Here is a 19,883-nt window from a genome sequence, read left to right on the forward strand (position 1 = left end):
GGTACAGAGGCCACCCAGGATCGCTTCTCCCATGCATTAGGAGGCTTCCTGTCTCGCCAACCCGAGGAGGCATTTGCTCTCTTAAGCCTTCTCGTCTTCCCTCTCTCGCCCTTGTGTCATCTCCCCCTGAGAAACCCTGCTCAGAGAATCTGTGCTGGGGGTGGAGCCTGGGCCCTGGCATCCCCTCCTCGCTGAGCTGGGACATGACACCTCCAAGCCCTCCTTCACAGGCCAGGGTGGGGTCTCTGTCGCCCTTCCCAAACCATTGTCCGCCTCGGGGTCTGGTAGCCCACCATCCTCAAGAATAAAACCCAGCTCTGCAGCCCGGAAAGGCCAGGCCCTCACACCTCCCCACTCACTCCTGCACCTCCTGCCTCTGAGCCAGCCATGCTGCAGTGCTGGGCCTTCACTGGCCTCCTGCCTGGCACTTGCTGCTCTGTCGGCCTGCAATGCCCTTCATGCTTTTCTGCCTTGGCTCCTTCTCATGGCTCCTCAACTGGTTCCTCTAAAGGCCCAGCCCAGGTGCCCCATCAGGTGACCCTTTGTCACAACACTTACTACCCCATTGTCACTGTTGATGTCTATCTCCCTCTAATGCAGTGGTTCTCAACCTTCCTAATGCTACGACCCTTTAATACAGTTCCTCATGTTGTGGTGACCCCCAATTTCATTGTTACAAATTGAACATAATTAAAGCATAGTGATTAATCACAAAAACAATATGTAATTATATATGTGTTTTCCGATGGTCTTAGGCGACCCCTGTGAAAGGGTCGTTCGACCCCCAAAGGGGTCGCGACCCACAGATTGAGAACCGCTGCTCTAATGGGATCTCCTTGAGGACAGGCCTAGGATCCATGCTGTTCATAGTCACAGCACCTAGCATTGTCCTTGCCACTTGGTCAGCCTCCATGAATATCTAGACTAAGAATTCTATCTAGTGATTTCTGGGTTCTCTGATCACTGTCTTTGAGCTAGTCATTATGTCAATGTATCTCGTCATCTTCATCAGAACCCTGTGAGGTAGGTGCTGTCACTACCATTTTATATATGGGAAAACTAACGTTCAGAAAGGGGGAGTTAATATCCCACCTCCTTTTTTTTTTTTAACTGTAATGTACAATTTATTTTTTATTTTTTAAAATTTAAATTGTTTATTGCTTAATGTATTACATAAGTCTTCTTCCCCCCACCCCCACCCCATTGACCTCTCCCCAGCTGCCCCCAACCCCCAGCACATGCCCTCACTCCCCCAACCCCCATCTGTGTCCATTGGTTATGCTCATGTGCATGCATACAGTCCTTTGATTGATCTCTTACCCCCTCACTCCCCGCCTTCCCTCATAGGTTGGACAGTCTGTCTGATACTTCTATGACTCTGGTTCTATTTTTGTTCATCAGTTTATGTTGTTCATTATATTCCACAAATGAGAGAGATCATGTGATATTTATCTTTCTCTGACTGGCTTATTTCGCTTAGCATAATGCTCTCCAGGTCCATCTATGCTGTTGCAAATGGTAAGAATTCCTTCTTTTTTATAGCAACGTAGTATTCCATTGTGTAGATGTGGCACAGTTTTTTAATCCACTCATCTGCTGATGGGCACTTAGGCTGTTTCCAAATCTTAGCTATTGTAAATTGTGCTGCTGTGAACATAGGGGTGCATATATCTTTTCTGATTGGTGTTTCTGTTTTCTTGGGATATATTCCTAGAAGTGGGATCACTGGGTCAAATGGGAGTTCCATTTTTAGTTTTTTGAGGAAACGCCATACTGTTTTACACAGTGGTTGCACCAGTCTGCATTCCCACCAGCAGTGCAAGAGGGTTCCTTTTCCTCCGCATCCTCGCCAGCACTTGTCATTTGTTGATGATAGCCATTCTGACAGGTGTGAGATGGTACCTCACTGTTGTTCTGATTTGCATCTCTTGGATGATTAGTGACATTGAGCATGTTTTCATATGTCTCTTGGTCTTCTGTATGCCCTCTTTCGAAAAGTGTCTCTTTAGGTCCTTTGCCCATTTTTTTGATTGGACTGTTTATTTTCCTTTTGTTAAGTTGTATGAGTCCCCTATAAATTTTGGAGATTAAACCGTTATCAGAGATAACATTGCCAAATATGTTCTCCCATGCAGTGGGCTTTCTTGTTGTTTTATAGATGGTTTCTTTTACAGTGCAAAGGTTTTTATTTTGATGTAGTCCCACTTGTTTATTTTCTCCTTAGTTTCCATTGCCCTAGGAGCTGTATCGGTAAAGATATTGCTACGACAAATGTCTGCTATTTTGCTGCCTATGGCTTCTTCTAAGATTTTTATGGTTTCCCACCTTACATTTAAGTCCTTTACCCATTTTGAGTTTATTTTTGTGTATGGTATAAGTTGGTGGTCTAGTTTCATTTTTTTGCGTGTATCCATCCAATTTTCCCAACAGCATTTATTGAAGAGACTATCTTGACTCCATGTATGCTCTTGGCTCCTTTGTCAAATATTAATTGAGCATAATGGCTTGGGTCGATTTCTGGGTTCTCTGTTCACTGTCTTTGAGCTAGTCATTATGTCAACGTATCTCGTCATCTTCATCAGAACCCTGTGAGGTAGGTGCTGTCACTACCATTTTACATATGGGAAAACTAACGGTCAGAAAGGGGAGTTAATATCCCAAGTCACACCATGAGTCTGCGGTAGGTCTCCGGGCCCTGGAACTGCAACCCGCTTGGAAGGAAGGCCCTGCTGAGTTCCCGGAGTGATGACTGAGACATGGTGTTGGAACCGCATGGGGTTCCAGTTACATAGGGCTGGGCCGGCTCCAACAGCCTTGTCTTGCTTGCTCTCTGGAGGCCTGAACCATCCTGCCTCCCTCACCGACCGGGAACTGTGCTCCTCAGGTTTCCCAGGGAGGGGCCCAGCCTCTGATGCCAAACGCAGCCTGGAAGCTCTGACTCTCAGATGCCGGAACACAGCACCCAGGGGAAGCAGCCTTGAGGCAAGAAGCCTGATCCAGGCCCGCAAAAGCCTCTGCCCCACCTTTCCATCAGCGGGGCCAGCCGCAGACTTTGTGGGACCCAGGGTAGAATGAAAATATTGGTCCCTTGTTCAAAAACTAATAAGAATTTCAAGACTGGATAGCAGAGCATTGAATCAAGTGCAGGGCCTTCAACGTGTGGGGCCCTGTGTTACTGTACAAGCCATACTCACACCCATGAAGCCAGCCCTGTTCTCAGGCCTTGGTTACCTCACCTGTCAACTGGGAGAATGATGACCATCTGGCCAGGCAGTGGTGAAGGTAAGGTTGGAGATGTAAGCAGGAGGTCCAGTGGACAGCCTGAGAGTTAGGTAGGGGTCCCCATGGATGTCATTTGTTATTTAGTTCCCAGTATTGGGTAGCAGAGCAAGTCTTTCCAGGAGTTTGCTTTCTCGCACAGCTCCTTTTCACAGACTTAAAACTACAGCTCAGAGAAGCAAAATGACTTGCTCAGAGACTCCATGAGGGAAACCAAGACTAGAGTCCTGTCCCTTGTTTATGGTGTGTTTTTTTTTGTAACACAGGCAAAAGAAAGAGAGAGAACGAGTGAAGGGCAGGAGGGAGGTGTGTGTGGGTGGGGTGGGGGGAATGCTGCTCAGCACAAAGAGGGCCACTGTGCGGACACAAAGCCCTGACCACAGAGGCCCCTGCGGGGGCCGGGCCGGAGGGTGGATAGAAAAGCCCGTGGTGACTGGGAGGTGCCAGGAGCTGCCTCTCAGTCCCTCCCTGGTTGTGATGGGGGTGAGGAGATGGCACGCAGGAAGTAGGAAATGGGTTGAGGAGGAGGAACGGACTCAGGGCTGTACCCCTCACCCCAGCCCCAGGCCTCCAGAGCCAGCACTGTCCACACCGCCTTCTCTCCAGCTCCTCCTAGGAGCCCGCCAGCTTAAGGAATGCCCCCTCATGCCCCTAACCACCCCTCTTTCCCCCACCTCAGTGAGTGTGGGGCTCAGGCAGCTGACTGAGACAGGCCAGTGAGCCAGGACAAGTGGACTAGGGAAGCTGAGGCAGAGAGCTGACCAAACTGAGAGCAATTTCCAGCAGATACAGAAGGCCACCTCCTTAGAAGCAACATCTAGGCCTCAGCTGTATTTCAGCTCCAGACCCAGAAAAGCAACAAAACCAGGTGGGCAACACCAGGACCGGCTGCAATGACTGAGGACCCCCTGCCCTGACTCTGACCAACCAGTGAAGACCACAACCCTGAAGACCACACCTAGAAAACTGATGGGTATTCTGTTGAAACCCTCCCCTGAGACCTCCCCTAAGATTCCTGCCTGCAACAGATACAAGCCTCAAGACAAAGGACCAGCGACCGCCCTCCCCCCCAGGAGCATGCCCCCCTCCCCCCTCCTCCCCCCACAGAGGTGCATCTCCCAAACTCCAAGGGACCCCACGAGACTTGCAACCAGGGCAGCAATGGGCAGCAGCAGTTTGTCCTGAACCTGTCCCCAGTTCCTGGTTTTCTCTGACTTCTTAGTGAGCCAAAGCAGTCCCGCCTAGGCTCACTTCCCCAGCCCTTTCTTGTTTCACTGTCCCCAGCTTTAATGAATTTCCTCAAAGATTCACCTGGACTCATGTTGTGAAGTTTGTCCTGCATGAAGTCAAGAGCCCACACACTACCAGCTGGCCCTCGGCAGGCCCCTTTCAGGGCCAGGACCCCTTTCTGGTAACACTGACCATTTACAGTCCCAACCTCACCATTCTGCTCAGAAACGTCTGGCTACTTTATTTTATTTTTTAAATGTATCTTTATTTATTTCAGAGAGGAAGGGAGAGGGAGAGATTAGAATCGTTGATCAGCTCCTCCTACATGCACTGTACTGGGATTCAAGCCTGAAACCCAGGCATGTGCCCTGACCAGGAATCGAACCGTGACCTCCTGGTTCATGGGCCAACGTACTGATCCCCCTTTTGTTTCATTTCATGCTCTTAGCCACAATTTTTATTATTTCTTATATCACTATTACCATCTCCTACTTTGCACTTATTTAATACTAGAGGCCTGGTGCACAAAATTCGTGCATGGGAGGGGGTGTCCCTCAGCCCGGCCTGCACCCTCTCTAATCTGGGACCCCTCAGGGGATGTCTGACTGCCCGTTTAGGCCCCATCCCTGCGAGATAGGGCCTAAACTGGCAGTCGGACATCCCTCTCGCAATCCAGGACCTCTGGCTCCTAACCGCTCACCTGTCTGCCGGCCTGATCCCCCTAACTGCTCTCTGCTACTGTCCTGATTACCCCTAACTGCCTCTGCCTTGGCCCCACCACCATGGCTTTGTCTGGAAGGACATCTGGTCTAATTAACATATTACCCTTTTATTTGTATAGATAGCTTTGTCTGTTTTTATGTAAATTTTTCTTTGTCATTTAATGTTTTTATTTAAATATTTGAATAAGTTATATATTTACATGTTTCAAAAATTAAAAATATTAGCAAAGAAGGATATACAGAGAAAAATCTCTCTCCATTTCTCTACCCAGTTCCCACCCCTCCCTTCACATCCTAAGCTGGAAGGTAGTTTTTTTTTAGTTCCTTGTATATCTTGAATTTCTTTGTGCAAATACACATATTTCTACTTTGTTTTTTTTAAACACAAAAATGTAGCATACCATACATATGACCTTGCACTTTATGACCTAATTGTATCTTGGGGATTTTTATAAATTGGTATGTTGGAAGCTTCCTCATTCTTTTTAGGGGCTGGATAGTATCCCATTGCACAGATGTGCTATAATATACTTAACCTGTCCTCTATTGGTGAACATTTGGGTTGTTGCCAATTTTGCTAGTATAAATAATGCTACAATGAGTGCCATGTAGATACTTTTTGTCCATGTAGGAAATATCACAGAAACATTATTCTTTTTAAAAATATATATTTTTATTGATTTCAGAAAGGAAGGGAGTGGGAGAGAGAGACAGAAACATCAATGATCCTGCATGCTTCACACTGGGGATCAAGCCTGCAACCTAGGCATGTGCCCTGACCAGGAACTGAACTGTGACTTCCTGGTTCATAGGTTGACACTCAACCACTGAGCCACACCAGCTGGGAGAGAAATATTATTATTAGATCAAAAGGATTGTGTATTTATTGGATAACAACTGCCAAATTGCCTGCTATTGGGGTTGTACCAGTTTATCTCCCATCAATATGAGAGAACCTGTTTCTCCACAGTCTTCCCAACCCTGTGAGATTACATTTTTGGAATTTTGCCAATCTGATAGGTGAAAAATCATATCTGAGTGTAGTTTGAATTTGTATTTCTCATAATTTGAGTGCATCTTTTCATAACAGAAGAGCCATTTGAGATTCATTGCATTTCCTTTTCTATTATATCCTTTGGCCATTTTTCTATTAGGTCATGGGGCTTACTGATTCCTTTTACCTTTTAATATTTTGGATTATTCCTCTGTATGTTACCTGAATTAAAAATTAAAAATTATTTTTCCCAATTTATCATTTTTATTTTGACATTCCTTGTTTTTTTTAAATTTAATTGAGAGATAGATAGATAGATTCTACTATGCATTCATTGGTTGCTTCTTGTATGTGCCCTGACCGGAGATGGAACCCACAACCTTAGCGCGTTGGGAGAAATGATGCTCTAACCAACTGAGCTACCCGGCTAGGGCCAACCTTTTCTTCTTCTTTTTTTTTTCTTCTTTTTTTTTTAATGTAGAGTTTTTATTTTTCAGCAGTGAATTTATCAATCCTTTTTCTTATGGCTTCTGGATTTAGGTCTTTACTACTCCAAGATCCCTTCCCTATGTTTTCTTTTAATATTATTACATCTCAATTTTTACATGTACATCTTTAACACATTTAGACAGTCTGTGTTATTTTTAAGTATTTCTTGTAAGCAGCATATAGTCTAGTTGAATTTTGTTTTTCAACCTGAAAATGTGAGAATTGTTGCCTTCAATAGAGAGGAATAGAGTGCAGAAATAAAATGGAGTCGTTATAGTCAAGCCGCTAAATTACTAAATCAAGTAGGCTGAGGTATGAGGAAAGATTCTATTCTTAGTTTTAACTAGCCTAAGAACTTAAACTTTTGAACTTTCCAATCTTGTGTCAATGCCTGAATATCTTAGTATATCTAGATAACTCTCTAGTTACTCCCTGAAGGGGTAAGAAAAGAAAGTTGATTATCCATACCACTATATCTAGAGGATGACCATCTCAGACCAATCCAGAGCTAAGAATGTAGGACTGATTCTACTATAAGAACCCTCAGCTCTTCTTTCTTCAGAACACTTTTAGATATTGCCTAGTTGCGTTTCCAGTTTGCCTACCTTACAACCCTTGACTAAATCTTTATCCTTTATTTCTAGCCAAAGCCTCCAGACTCTTTTTTTAGTTTGTTTGACAATAACATAGCTTAATTTATTTGTTAACTGTTTAATACGTGATGTAGTCTCATTTTACTTCTTTGTCTTTATGCTTCCTTGTTGTTGTTTTTTAGTATGTATGTATGTATTTAATCTTTATTGTTGAGAGTATTACAGATGTCTTCTCCCCCGCCCCCATTGTCCCCTCCACTGGGATCCCCCCAACCCCAGGCTTTCATCACCCTATTGTCTGTGTCCATAAGTTATGCATATATGAATAGAAGTTATTTTTTAAATATATTTTTTTTATTGATTTCAGAGAGGAAGGGAGAGGAAGAGAGAGACAGAAACATCAATGATGAGAGAGAATCATTGATCAGCTGCCTCCTGCACGCCCCCCACTGGGGACCGAGCCCACAACCCAGGCATGTGCCTCTGACTGGAATTGAACCTGAGACTTCTCAGTCTGCAGGCTGACGCTCTATCCACTGAGCCAAACTCGCCAGGGTTGAATATAAGTTCTTTGATTAACCTCTTCCCGCCTCCTCTCCCCACTTCCCTCTGAGATTCTTCAGTCTATTCCATGTTTCCATGCCTCTAGTTCTATTTTATTCATCAGTTCATTTTGTTCATTAGATTCCTTGTTTGTTTATTTTGATTTTTAGATTCAATAGTTGATAGGTATGTATTTATTGCTTTTATTGTTCATATGTTTTATCTTTTAATTTCTTTCTTTCTTTGTTTTGTTTGTTAATCCTCACCTGAGGATATTTTTCCATTGATTTTTTTTTAAGAGAGAGAGAGTGGAAGGAAGGGGGAGAGACAGAGAGAGAAACATCAATGTGAGAGAGAGACACATCAATTGGTTGCCTTTTGCAGGTGCCCCCACTGGGGCTGGGGATCAAGCCTGCAACCAAGGAATGTGCCCTTGACTGGAATCGAACCCGGGACCCTTCAGTTCGTGGGCTGATACTCTATCCAATGAGCCAAACTGGCTAGGGCTCTTCTTTTTAAAGAAGACCCTTTAACATTTATTGTAATCTTCGTTTGGTGGTAATGAACTCCTTTAGCTCTTTCTTGTTTGTGAAGCTCTTTATCTGACCTTCAATTCTAAGTGATATCTTTGCTGGGTGCTGTTACTATTTCCAGTTGTAGGTCCTTGCTATTCATCACTTTGAATATTTCTTGCCATTCCCTTCCAGCTTGCAAAGTTTCTGTTGAGAAATCAGGTGACAGTTATATGGGCGCTCCCTGATAGTCAACTAACGGCTTTTCTCTTGCTGCTTTTAAGATTCTCTCTTTGTCTTTAATCTTTGCCATTTTAATTTTGATGTGTCTTGGTGTGGGACTTTTGGGTTTCTCTTGTTTGGGACTCTCTGCGCTTCCTGAACTTGTATGTCTATTTCTTTCACCAGGAAAGGGAAGTTTTCTGTCATTATTTTTTCAAATAGGTTTTTTGTTCTTTGCTATCCAGTTTAGATTTTTCTTGTTTTTATCTTCTGTAATGATTAAGAAAGTAGAACTCTAGTCTGTGGTTCCATAAACCTTTAGATTAGGTCAAGCACATATATTTTAATTGATAGGTATCCAATTACCAAAGTCAAGAAAAGGTGACACTTTTTGAATAGACACTGAGCTGGCTGCTTTCCCTGAGTCTCTACTATTGTGGCATGTTACAGATGAGGAAACACAGCTCAGAGTGCTACGTGGCTTGCCCAATAATGTTTTATGATCTCCTCCGATGGTGAGAAATTTAGCAGACTTCAGCCCGTCAGGGCCACCTCTGCAGTTGACTGGAGGAAATCACAGTTAAACAACATTGCTGAAAGGGGGCAGGTTCAAAGTAAAATCCCCACAGGGATTTAAAATCCCCACAATGGATTTCACAAGAGCTTCACAGCCCTGTGATATCAAACTCTTGGATTTCTGATCATTGAAACATCATGTCTTGCTGTATTTTGGTTTGCATTTCTCTTATGAGTGAGATGAAGCATCCTTTCCCGTGTTTGAGAGCGATTGGCATTTCCATTTCTATTCACATTTTTTGTCCATTTGGGAAGCACCCAGCAAATAACCACTACACCAAAGCTTCCTGGGGGACATGCTTGTCTTAAGGAATACCAAATTGATGATTTTGAGTTTTATTCTGTTTCTTAAAAAAGATCATTTCAGAAATAAGCTCTTCATCTGAATCTCCAGAACAATTTTCTTCCTCCTTGTGGGTAGGATCTTTTCACAGGTACCCTGTTGATTGTTTTGTTCACTCTCTCAACCACGCAGAAATAAAGCCAAACCAGGCATCACCTCCTGACCCTCTCAACTTTATGAGGCATTGCTTAGTAATGGTAGAACTCTCAATTCCACCACTAGACAGATGGTGTAGACCAGTGATGGCGAACATTTTGAGCTCGGCGTGTCAGCATTTTGAAAAACCCTAACTTAACTCTGGTGCCGTGTCACATATAGAAATTTTTTGATATTTGCAACCATAGTAAAACAAAGACTTATATTTTTGATATTTATTTTATATATTTAAATGCCATTTAACAAAGAAAAATCAACCAAAAAATGAGTTCGTGTGTCACCTGTGACACGCGTGTCATAGGTTCGCCATCACTGGTGTAGACACAGGAAAAGAAAAGCTGATGGGATGGATTAGGGAATTATCTCCATCATCTTCAGTAACAGCTGACACTTAAACAGCTCTATATGTTGTCTGTCTCTCTATGTATATATCTAAACGATGCTACATAGTATATATAGTATATACAGTATATATAGTATAGTATATATGTAAATTTATTTTTATATATGTATTTGTGAATGTATATATATATATATATATATATATATATATATATAAACTATTCTGCACTAAACTTACACACACATGTAAATTTGGTTCTCATAACAACTTTACTATTTCCAGATGCCAAAGGTGAGGTATAGAGAGGCTAGGTTACTTGCCCAAGCTCACACAGCTAACACCTTCTGGAACCAGTACTCTATCTAGGCTTTTTGGCCCCAGGATCCATGCCTCAACCACGCTGGCTTGGAAGACAATCCTGTGTTCTTGGGGTATGGCCAAAGGTCCTCCTAGTGAGTACTGCCCTGGGTCCCTGAGAGACGACTAGGCAGTGGGGATTACTCTGTTTTATCTATTTTGGAACCCTTAGCTTTTCATTCATTAAATCCTCTGATTCATTCATTCAACAAATATTTACTGAGTGCCTGTATATGCCAAGTCCTGTGCTAGGTGCCAGAGACACCAAGATCAATTAAATATGGTCTCTTTCCTTAAGGGGCTTGTAGTAAAGGGGGGCGAGCACATGGTCAGTGAATGACAGGATGACACATACTGTTCTGTTCCAGAGGGAGGAGCAGGTGGTGCGTCATCCAAGAATGTGTTTCTCAATCTCTTCCCTTGTACCATCTAGTTAGTGCAATTTCTCCTGGCACTTTGCCTCATGACCTTCTCTTATCTTTAGTTTATATAGTATCACCGCAAGTTTTTGTATTTTTGCATATTGTCCTGATGATTTTTACGGTGGGCTGTTTAGTCATATCTGCTATCATTTCCTTCTTGATCCCCGAAATGTCGCCTTGTTCCTGTAAGTGATGGGGTGTCTGGAGGGGTTGTGACTAGAGTGGACGGGCACTTTGGAATTAGCACTCTGGCTGTAGTGTGGACAATAAATTGAACAGGGGAAATGAAGCAGGCAGCTCGGTCAGGGTGAAGGATGAAATCTGAGCAAAGGGAAGGGGAGGAGGGCATGGCTCCAGGAATTATTAAGGAAATGAAATTAAAGGGACTTACCAATTCATACAGTGTTTAATGAACATCTACTAAGTGGCAGACACTACGCCAGGTGCCAGGAATACAGTAGGAAACGAGACATATATACAGCCCCTGCCTTCACTGAGTTTAGAAGGGGAAGATGGACAATTGGAGTTTTTATGATAAAAGATGATAAATGATGCGACAGGGGAAGTACAGAAAAACAGAAGGGAGAATGTGAGGGGGTGTGAGGGAGGAGTCTGATGCCAAGATTTCTGCCGTGGTTGCAGGAGTAGATGGTGGTGGCATTATCTGAGCCAGGAAACCCAGGAGGGCAGGACCCCATGGATGTCACTCTGAATCCCCCAAGCTGGACAGGCAGGAGCAGGGGAGGTGGTAAGCAAGTGACTAGCGAATGCGTAAATAAATGGGAAGCCCCCACCTGATTCTGAAAGAGGAAGATGGGGAGTGGTCCAAAAAGAAACTTGAAGTTTCAGGAAGCCCAGCAGTTACTCAATACCCACAAACCGTTAGCTTCTTCTCAGTTACCCAACGGGCCACATGAGACGGCCGTGACTCTCTCCCAAGGGCCAGCAACTAGAGCTGGGCTGCCATGACTCGGTGTACCTGGGGCCTGGGCAGCAGGCAGACTCAGCATACCCCTGGCTATTCTGAGGCCACAGTGTGGGCCTCACAGGTTATTGGAGGCCTTCCTGGAACCGGAGGGAGGAAAGAACCAGCTCTGCGAAGTTAGGGGTCCTTCCTCTGGCTCCTGCTTGCCTTATATGTCCCTCTGCCTTAGCATCAAGCCCCTGGCTCTGGGTCTGTCTGCCTCTATGTACGGTCTGGGACTGGGTGATCCCCCTTCTGCATCCCCAGCACCCAGCCCAGGCAACCCTTCTCCCCAGCACATAGCAGTAAATCTTTCTAGAGTTAGTTCAGAGAGAGCTGCGCCTGGGCCCGCAGGGGCTACTTTCTCCCACCCTCAGGAGAAGGTCCACCAAGAGCCACACAAACACAAGCCCCATTCTTGGCATGTGGTAAGGACGCCCTTGGTTACAACCCTGCGTTCATGAGCTGAGGCTCTGAAAGCATCAGACCAAGTGGGAGAAGGCACCATCCCGCTGTCCCGCCACTACCCCCATCAATATCTGAGTCTTGGAAGTGTAGAATCTTAGAATCTGAAGGGTAGGAAGGCCCTCCCTGGGCGTGACCTTTAACTGCCCTTCTGTGGAGTTCCAATTGTTCTGTCCAGGCTCTAATCACAATGCCCTTGGCAACAGGAACTCACCCAACCTGGGACCTGAGACCTGCCTATGTGACTTTCTGGCGGGGTAGGGGGAGGGAGCACCCTCTCTATCTTCAAGGCCACAGAGACGCCACCTGCCTCCAGGGCCCAGAACAACCCACTAGAGCCGCGGTTTGGGGGTGGGAGGGAGGGGGTCTCTGCAGCTGTCACCTCCAGCATTCTGCCATCTTTGAGAGATGAGGAAGTGAGCAAGAGGTTCTTTCTCCAAGGCCACAGTTAAAGTGTCATCACATGCAATAACCAAACCATCAGTGGGACCACATTAAATTCAAGGACAGAAAAATAGGCCATTTACCAAGCAGAACGCTGAAGTGTTGCGGACTCCTTTGAGGTGGTATGCAATAGTGGTTAAGAGCACCTCCGTGGTGTACCAGCTAGGCGACTGGTGCTTAATCTCTCTGAGCTTCAGCTTTCTTATAGTTGACACGGGTAATGATGCCCGGCCGGCGTGGCTCAGTGTTTGAGCATCAACCCATGCACCAAGAGGTCACCCGGTTAGATTCCCGGTCAGGGCACATGCCCGGTTGCAGGCTCCATCCCCTGCAGGAGGGAGCCTACTGATGTTCATCGATGTTTCTATGCCTCTATCCCTTTCCCTTCCTCTCTCTCTAAAATCAATAAAAACATATTTTTTTAAAAATGGGTAATGACGCCAAACTGGTGGGTTTGGTGTGTGGACTAAATGAATGTGTGTCGAGGGTCAGCCGAGGGCAGCACGAGGGAGGTGCTCAGTGAGTCTGGGCTCCCACATGGTGATGTCTGGAGACCACGTGAGCTGCCCACACCGCCCCTGGCTCCTCAGAACCCCCACACTGGCAGCCTGTGTTTCCTGCCAGCGCAGGTGCATCTAGGCGGCTAGCCACCTGCAGCGACATGGGGAGAGGAGAGGCCCGCTCACCCTGGCCGTGGCCCAGCACCATTGGCTGCACCCAACTTGTGGTCTCCTCACCCCTCAGGTCTTTTCTACCTGGGAGTGAGCTAGGGCTCTGCTTCCTACTCTAGAGTCATTGATTTGTATGGCTCTTCAAGCAAACGTCATGTGTTTGCTAAAGTTTCCCAAGTGCCTGCTGGGAACAGGGCTGTGTGTAGGGGAGGTCCAGGGGACCAGAAGAACCACTGAGAGTGGGAACAAGATGGGGGGGGGGGGTTGCACACAGAGCTGGGAAGGAAGTGGACATGTGAAAACTGCACCCCACAACTACTCCGATTAAATTCATTCACAAGAAAGCTTCCTGTCCCCGCCCCCAGCCCCGACTGTAGAAATAATGCCTCTACATTACAGACATTATGAAAAAAACAGAAAAAAAAGAAAACACAAAATAAAAAATTCTGACAGTCCGGATCCACACAGATAACTGCTGTTAAGATTTTGGTGTATGTTATACTAGAGTTTTCTATGCATTTTACTTTATATAGATATATAATTGCATACTCCACTTTTTTTTTCATTTACATTTACCATAACAGCATAAGCATTTTCCTGGGTTTTTAAAACTTATCCAGTTAATCAACCTACCCTGTTGATTTCAGCCCATTATTCTAATGAAAATCCTTAACCTGTGTTGGGATTTGGCTGCCTCTTCCCAGGATAGAATGGTGCTGGGTGACAATCTGGAGGAAGGGATGAGGGAGGAAGAGGAGAAGAATAGCTGAAGAGGCGAAGAAGAAGGGGAAGGGAAAGGGGAAGGAGGAGACAAAAACAACGCTACAAGGTTCATTCTCTTTGTCCTTCTCTGCCCCTCAGACTGTGTTCCTCAATATTGAAAAATCCGAGGGCACTTACCTGACCCCCAGAGTCACCTGGGCTCGCTCAATGCCCTTCTGACACTTTCCCCTGTTCATTCCATACACCCAAACCTACAAGGAAGGAGATCCCACCTTGAAAAAAGCCTTCTTCCCCTGGGGCCAGTCCTGCCAACCATGAGCAACACAGGCCCTGCTGCAGCCGTCCTGCCCACACTTGAGTCCTCTGCCCACTTGTCACATGACCTGGAGTCCAGGGCTCTGTAGTGCGGTCACTTTCTCTTGACCCAGAGTATATCCAGCATGCCAGAGAGTCCCCAGACTCCAGGTGGGCAGGCAGAGTGTGGAACAGAGCGGAGCAATCACCCTCTCTGCACTGGATGCTATGCCTCTGTTCATGCAGCCAACATTGACTTGGCTCATGTAGAGATTGTGGTCAGCTCAAACTCTGAGCTTCTTTTTGCATAATTGTTGGTAAACCAGTTCTCCCACATGCTGTGCTTGAACAATCATTTGAAGAAATCTAATGTAAGACTTGATACTTTGCTCTCTTTATATATTTGCATTATGGTTTTTAGCTCTCCCTCTTGGCTTCTTATCATGGGTGAATTTGATACATGTGTGTCGTGTCTTTATACAACCTATTGGTAAGATGGTAACCTGAACTGGGCCCAAGACAGAAATTCCCTTACCCAGAACCCCTGCATAAGTTTGATCAGCTTCCTAAATACCTCTGAGGAAAACACCTTCTTAAAACATCCAATCATGCACAGGTATACACACAAAAGAATTGAAAACAGGTACTAAAACAAATACATTATATATGTGATTATTCGTAGCAACACTATTCACAATAGCTCAAAGGTGGAAACTACCCAAATGTCCATCAATGTATGAATGGTTACACAAAGTGTGGTTTGCCCTGGTGGGTGTGGCTCAGTTGGTTGGGCATTGTCCTGTGCACTGAAAGGTTGCCCGTTTGATTCCCAGTCAGGGCACATGCCCAGGGTTCGGGCTTGGTCCCCATTGGGGGGCATGCAAGAGGCAGCCGATTAATATTCTCTCTCTCTCTCTCTCTCTCTCTCTCTCTCTCTCTATATATATATATATATATATATATATAAATACAAAAATCTTTAAAAAAAGAAACAAAGTGTGGATATTGGGATATTACTCAGCCATAAAAAGGAATGAAGTTCTACCTGGTGGCGTGGCTCAGTGGTTGAGCATTGACCCATGAACCAGGAGGTCATGGTTCGATTCCTGGTCAGGGTTGCAGGCTTGATCCCAGTAGGGAGCGTGCAGGAGGCAGCCAATCGATGATTCTCTCTCGTCATTGATGTTTCTATCTCTCCCTCTCCCTTTCTCTCAGAAATCAATTAAAAAATATATATATATTTTTTTACAAAGGAATGACTTTCTGATACACGCTACAACACAGATGAACCTTGAAAACCGTATTCTATGTAAAAGGAGTCAGACACAAAAGGTCACATATGATTTCATTTATATGAAATATCTAGAATAGGTACAGGGCCCAAGGGGAGAGGGGAATAGTGAATGACTGCTTAACAGATATGGAGCTTTCTTTTGGAATGATGATAATATTTTGAAGCTAGATAAAAGGAGTGGTTGAACAACACTGTGAATGTGTAAATGCCACTGAATTGTGCATTTTAAGATGGTTAATTTTATGTTCAGTGCATTTCACCTCAATAAAATAAATTGCATCCGCTAAAGAAAAAGTGCAATGATTTCAGCAGATAGCCTAGTGCGAGTATCGGGGACACTGAGATGAATGAGACCTGCTCCCTGCTGAAGCTGGGTTGAGCCCAAAATCTTCGAAGCTGAGAGGGGCTACCTTCTGAGATTCACCTTGCACATTGTGGGTGCCTCTCACTGGTTACTATTCTGACCACCATGCAGACAGACTTCCAGAGCTGCTGCCCCTCCCATCGTGGTGACTTGGGTTGGTACGACACACAATGCATCCTCTTCGGAACTTAGCACTGGAGAAACCTGTCAAACACAACCTGAGCCATGTGATCAAGGTTAGCATTAACCGTAAGTCATGTTGATCTTATGTGCTTTAGATCTGAGGTGACGAGAATGTCACTATACCTGTGTGATCTTACTCCCAAGACCTCATAAATCCCATCTAATCATGCGGAAAACACCAGAAGAAAAAAACAAAAAACTAAGAGATAGTCTACAAACTGTCTGACCAATATTCCTCAAAACTGCAAAGGTCATCAAAAACAAGGAGGGTTTGAGCAACTGTCCCAGACTAGAAAGGGGGTAGGGAGGCATGATGATTCATGTGATGTGGTACCTGGGACAGAAAAAGGACATTAAGTAAAAGCTAAAGAAACCCAAATGAAGGATGGACTTGAGTTAGGTAATAATAATGTATCAATATTGGTTCATCATTTGTGACAAATATAAGATGTTACAATAGAGGAACAAAGGAGGGGTGTACAAGAATCCTCTATACTTATCTTTGCAACTTTTCTGCAAATATAAAACTATTCTTTTAAAAAGCTTATTTATTTTTAAAGCTTATTTTAAAATATTATCTTAAAAAATGCAATCTTTTAAAGTCCTTCCTCATAGGGGCTATAACAAGGCTGTTCAGACAGAGATGACACAGGAAAATGAACAGAGTGGAGTGTGACCTACTGGTATATCAGATGACACTTGTTCTCTGGGGGACTAATTGATCCCAGGGACTTGCTCTCTGACCTGCCTCTTCCTGATTTGGGAGCACCCCTGTAGACACCAAGACCTTTAAAAATCCAGACTAAGAGAGTCAGGGTCTCTCCTCCATAGCCTGGGACCCCACAGCAGCTCTGCTTTGCAGGCCCTGAACCACATACCTTCCCCAAGGGACTTACACCAGGAAGAACTTAAGATGAGACATCTCACTGTGTTCCCACAGGGCGGGGTCTCCAGGACTGATGCTTATGTTCTAAGTCAACAGTAGAATATCTTCACCCAACGTAACATCCACAGATGCCCCCGCCCACTAACCAGGGGCCATTTCCTTCTCTGATGAGCAAACATTCCTCCCTTTGGTGCAGGAGGACATCATGCCTTTGACGGAGGCCTCTCTCAAATACAACTGCAGGGCAGGGAAGTGTAGAAATTAAGAGGGAATTAAGAGGGATGGTTTAGCATAGACAACCCTAGATTCAGATCCTGATCCCATCACTTCTTAATTTACGAAAACACGATGACCCTCAGTTTCCACAACTATAAAATAAGGATACTAATAATGTCTATTTTATAGGATTTTTGTAGGATGAGATGAGGTAATTCATGTACTTAGCACAGTATAGGGTATAAGGTCTCAGGCTTCTGTCAAGGTCCTAGGATGAAACTGATGAGAAGGTCACAGGCTCCAGGGAAGTGGCACCTGCCACTAAGGCCACAGTCGGCTATGATACAGAAGCCAGAATAGAGGGGAGGGCGGGCTGGGTCACGGAGCCAGTGGAAGAAAAGGAAGGGAGTTTATTCGTGGCCAAACTTCACTCTGCGGGTTGTCAGTGAGGAGACTATTGCAGAGTGGCTCTCAAGGTCTCGTGCGTGGTCTGCACCCAATAGTACCTGACATTTACCAGTTTTACATGATAAAACTGCCCTGTGAGGACTAGCCCTGCACCAGGCACACAGCTGGGGAGCCCAGGGAGGTCCAGGAGGTCCAAGACCTGCATTGATGTGGCCTGAGTTTCTGGAGTGTCTGCGATGTGCCAGACATTACCCCTCCAGTTGCTGGGCCATGAGGAGGCCTGGGTGGTACACCCAGGGACAGTCAGGGTGGCAAAACAGTCAGAAGTCTCAGGGTATATAAGCCCTAATTGGACCCTGGTGCCCAGCAGTGTGCTTGGCATACAGTAGGTGCTTATTTTTTTTGAGGGGGGGGGAGGGGGTTACCAAATTACTTTATTTGAAGGAATGATATAAATGAAAGAACAAAAGTAGATTGTTTGACACAACTTATAGAGAAGGTAAAGGCAACCCCAACTTGATTTCACTGCCTTGGTGACCAGGGAAGTCAGCCCAGTGGGTATGGGAAGCCAGCATAAGGTTTAGCTCTCATCACTGTCTCTCAGCGTGTGCTTGTCAAAGAGATACCGCACCATGTCAGATTTCGGGGGCCTCCATCTGGCACAAGTTGGTTACATGGTCACCCAAGTCTTTGATAGATTTCACCTCATTCAGATAATGAGTCTCAATTAAGTCACACAAATGAGGGTTGTCTTTGTCAGTGGCTGGTTTGTATGATTCTGGTGGTGACTGGTTCACGCTTTTCCCAGGTGTAACGCACACTCCATTGCATTCAGCCCTTCCTCCCAGTCATCACAGTCAGGTTTCTTCAAATCCTAAAGGGTTATTTGGCCACCTCATTGGTTTCATCAGTTTCTCAGCATGTTCTTTCTCCTTATGAGACTGGTGAAGAAAATATTTGACAAAGTGTTGAGTGTTTCCTTCCACGTCCCGCGTGGATGAGGGTTCAGGAACTGGAAGCGGAGCCGCACACAAATGAAAATGAAAAGACAAGAGATAATTTGGAAATATTCGGGGACCAGACGGGCAAGTCCAACTCAAGGGGAAGGACTTCCACCCGTGCTTAGGCCTCACCAAGCTTTTATTGATCTGGGATGCATCCATAGCATAGCCCTTAGGCAGGCGACCCCCCATTAACAGGCAGACTAGCCCATCAGCAAGGATTTACATAATAAATGGGGGAGTAGTTTCAGCTACCACTGTCTGGACCAGGGGTGGGCAAACTTTTTGACTCGAGGGCCACAATGGGTTCTTAAACTGGACCGGAGGGCCGGAACAAAAGCATGGATGGAGTGTTTGTGTGAACTAATATAAATTCAAAGTAAACATCATTACATAAAAGGGTACGGTCTTTTTTTTTTTTAGTTTTATTCATTTCAAATGGGCTGAATCCGGCCTGCGGGGCCGTAGTTTGCCCACGGCTGGTCTGGACAAACAGAGGTGGCGCCTAGCTCCGACCTTTGCTAGGGCTTCAAAGACACCCAGCCTTCAGGGGGTTCTCTGTCTACACTTATCAGATAGTGAAGGCAATAAACAGTTTCCCACAACAAAGTGATTCAAAGCCACGTCATCTCGGTCAAAGTAGTACGACATGAACAGGTAGATATAGGAGGCATAGAGTGCCAGGTTGACCTGGCAGTTAATGGTGGCCTCTGAGTTCGAGTGGTAGTTCTGGGGCACCTGTGAGGGAGACTAGGTTATCATGGTGGGTATCAGTGGGAGTTTTGGGGTGGTCCAAGGGCACTGTGAGGAGGTGGTGGAGGGCTGGCTCTGAGCAGCAGGCTGGAGTTGGGGTCTCGTATGGGTTCCATCCAAGCACTGTTGGAGCAGGAAACTGTGGGAACTCTGCAAAGACTGTCAGTAGGTGCTTATTGAGCAGGCAAATGGGAGAATGCAAGGTCCCTGTTAGTAGAAATTCCCAATGTGAGGTGTGAAAGAGGGGAAGTTTTATTCAGGCGAGTAGTTTGCAAACAGGGAAATGCAGCCTCTGTTGGATGCTAAAAGTTTGTCTTTTATGGAGAAAGTTCCCAGCCTGGTTCCCAGTTTGGTCCATTGTTATGCAAATGAGGAATCTAAATTTTCATAACTGATTGGTCCAAATAGTACAGTCCTGACTGGTCAGAACTGTGCA

At 45.2% G+C, this 19,883-nt stretch overlaps 1 pseudogene; it reads right to left on the minus strand.

Annotated features, from left to right (window-relative positions):
• Positions 1-18,273: 18,273 nt before the first annotated feature.
• Positions 18,274-19,456, minus strand: LOC102435653 (annotated as a pseudogene).
• Between the last annotated feature and the right edge of the window lie 427 nt (positions 19,457-19,883).

Source organism: Myotis lucifugus, unplaced genomic scaffold, assembly GCF_000147115.1.
Source record: "Myotis lucifugus unplaced genomic scaffold, Myoluc2.0 scaffold_138, whole genome shotgun sequence".
NCBI classification, from domain to species: Eukaryota; Metazoa; Chordata; class Mammalia; order Chiroptera; family Vespertilionidae; genus Myotis; species Myotis lucifugus.